Source organism: Acomys russatus, chromosome 8 (assembly GCF_903995435.1).
Source record: "Acomys russatus chromosome 8, mAcoRus1.1, whole genome shotgun sequence".
Taxonomy (NCBI): Eukaryota; Metazoa; Chordata; class Mammalia; order Rodentia; family Muridae; genus Acomys; species Acomys russatus.
In genome coordinates, this window is record NC_067144.1 from 70,694,231 (window position 1) to 70,697,086 (window position 2,856).

General features: G+C 51.1%; 1 pseudogene; it reads left to right on the forward strand.

Annotated features, from left to right (window-relative positions):
* The first annotated feature begins 326 nt into the window (after nucleotides 1–326).
* Nucleotides 327–1,441, forward strand: LOC127192904 (rRNA 2'-O-methyltransferase fibrillarin-like; annotated as a pseudogene).
* The last annotated feature ends 1,415 nt before the right edge of the window (nucleotides 1,442–2,856 follow it).

A 2,856-nucleotide genomic window follows, 5' to 3' on the forward strand; every position in this document is an offset into this window, starting at 1 on the left:
CAGGTCCCTGCCCTGCTTGAGTTCCTGCCCGGACTTCCTTCAGTGAGGAACAGCGATGCGGAAGTGTGAGCAGGATAAACCCTTTCCTCTCCAACTTACTGTGGTCATGGTGTTCCATTGCAGCAATAGAGACTCTGACTAAGTTGGCACCAGGGTAGTGGGGTATTGCTGTGACAGATGTGACCATGTTTGGGGGAGGATTGTGGAAGGACTTTGGAACTTTAGAAAAGTCACTGAGTGTTGAGAACTTGGGTGGGATACTCTGTAGGATCTTGGAAGAAAAGAATGTTGAAAGCAATGCAGAAGGCCTGGTTGCCTGGTCAGCTGAGGCTGATGTGTCAGCTGTGACTAACAAGAGACCAACACCACTGAAGTGAAACCAGTGAGTTACTGGGACAACTGATGCTGGTCAGCTGGAGCTGGGAAATTGGTGGTGATTAAGAAACCAGAGTGGAGGTAGGGGATGCCTCAGATTGCCAGAGCCGTGCTACCAGAACGCAGTAATGAAGCCAGGTTTCAGCCCCTGTGGAGGTGGCTTTGGTGGCAGAGGAGGCTTTGGTGATAGAGGCAGAAGAAGAGGAGGCCATGGAGGCTTTGGTGGAGGTCAGAGGTTGGGGCAGAGGTGGTGGCTTCAGGGGCCGTGGACATGGAGGAGGAGGTGGAGGACGAGGTGGAGTCTGTGGGCAGCCGAGGTTGAGGTAGTGGCCGGAGAGGCAGAAGAAGAAACCAGTCAAGGAAGAATGCGATGGTAGAACCACATTGGCATGAAGGTGTCTTTATCTCTTGAGGAAAGGAGGATGCCTTTGTCACAAAGAGTCTGGTCCCCGGAGAATCTGTGTGTGGAGAGAAGAGAGTCTATTTCAGAAGGAGATGACGAAACTGACTACCAAGCCTGAAACCCCTTCTACTCCAGGCTGGCAGCAGCAAACCTTGGCGGTGTAGACCGAATCCACATCAAGCCGGGGGCCACGGCACCTACCTCCATGCAGCCTCAGGCATCACCGTCTCCCACATCTCTGATGTTGTTGGCCTGGATGGTCTATGCAGATGAGTTCCCCCACCGCTCTGGCTGTGACCTCATCAACTTGACCAAGAAGAGGACCAGCGTTATCCCTGTGATTGAAGATGCTTGGCACCCACACGAGTACCACATGCTTATCACAGTGGTGGATGTGATCTTTGCTGATGTAGCCCAGCCAGACCAAACCTGGACTGTGGCCCTGCATGCCCACACCTTCCTGCGGAATGGAGGACTTTGTGGTTTCCACTGAGGCCAATTGCATTGACTCCTCAGCCTCGGAAGGAGCTGTGTTTGCATCTGAAGTGAAGAAGACGCAGCAGGAGAACATGAAACCCCAGGAACAGTTGACATTAGAGCCTTATGAGTGAAACCACGCTGTGGTGTGGTCTGCACACACCACCTCCCATGGCGAGGAACTGAAACTCAGCGTGTCTAGAATTGGAGGGGAAAAACGTGTGTTGCTACTGTTGTAGTGTGGCTTTTCTTTTTTTGTTTTGTTTTTGTTTTTCTATTAAATGACTCATCTGTCAAGAAGGAGGAGGAGGAGGAAGAGGAAGAGGAAGAGGAAGAGGAAGAAGAAGAAGAAGAAGAAGAAGAAGAAGAAGAAGAAGAAGAAGAAGAAGAAGAGACCAGAATCACTGTGGTGAAATAATCTTCTGGGAGGTATTTCCTCAGGGTCGCATACAGAGGCTGTGGTCCAGAGGTGGCCAGGTTGTACCTCGTGTTGGCAGCTGAACTTGGGTAGTGTAAGAGCCACCCAGGTGGTACTGGTTCTGAAGGCATGAATAGGTTATGGTGGTAGGGCTGCAGTTCCTGAAGAGAGCCCAGGGGCTATTCGTGAAGGAGCAGCCTCAGTGGCAGTTGAAGGCCCAGGATTAAAGGGGTCATGCACAGAAGTTGAGGCTTGGCACCATGGAAAAAGCCTAGGTAAAGTGCAGCCCAGTGGCAGCAGAGGCCCCAGCATTTTGGAGATGCCAATACCACGGGATGACCGATGACCACCAAGAATAGCAGCAGTGGTGGAGTGGAGCCTGTCTGAACTTAGAAGACAAGCTGTGTGCTGCAGAGGTCAGAGTCAGAGAAGTGACCCAAGCACTTTGGAGGAGCCAAGAATTTGAGTAGATACCAGACATTGGATACTGAGTTATTTACAGTTGGATTTGGTTTTGCTTTGATCTGATTGTGACTGTGCCCTGCCACTTCCCTCTTGAATTAAGAAAGTATTTAATAGTGTCAGGGATTGCCTGTCTTCTTTGGGGTGGGTCTTGGGTTGGGCCAGGCATTGCTTGGAATTCTTTCAATCTCTGTTCTATCTTATCCCTGCATGTCTTTAAGAGAGCCAAGCCCTAACACTACTAATGATACGCTGCTATGCCTCCAGACAGGAGCCTATCAGAGTTGTTCTTTGAGAGGCTCCACCCAGCAGTGGTTCAAAACAGATGCTGAGACTCACAGCCAAACATTGGGAGAAGCATAGGGAGTCTAGTGTAAAAGTGGGCAGGGAGGATAAAAGGACCTAGGGGTGACAAGAGCGCCACAAGACCAACAGAGCCAACTAACTAGGGCCCAGAGGGGCCTGTGGTGTCTGAAGCACCAACCAAGGACCACACATGGACTGGACCTGGGTCCTCTACATAGATGTAGCCGATGGGCAGCTCAGGTTTCATGTGGGTCCTCTAATAAGGAGATGAGGGCTGTCTCTGACATGGACTCTGTTGCCTGCTTTTCAATCCCTTCTCTCTGAGGGGACTGTCTTGCCAGGTCACAGGGAAGAGGACAAACTCAGTCCTGATGCAACTTGATGATCTGGGGTGAGTGGGTAGAGGGGGTCCCCT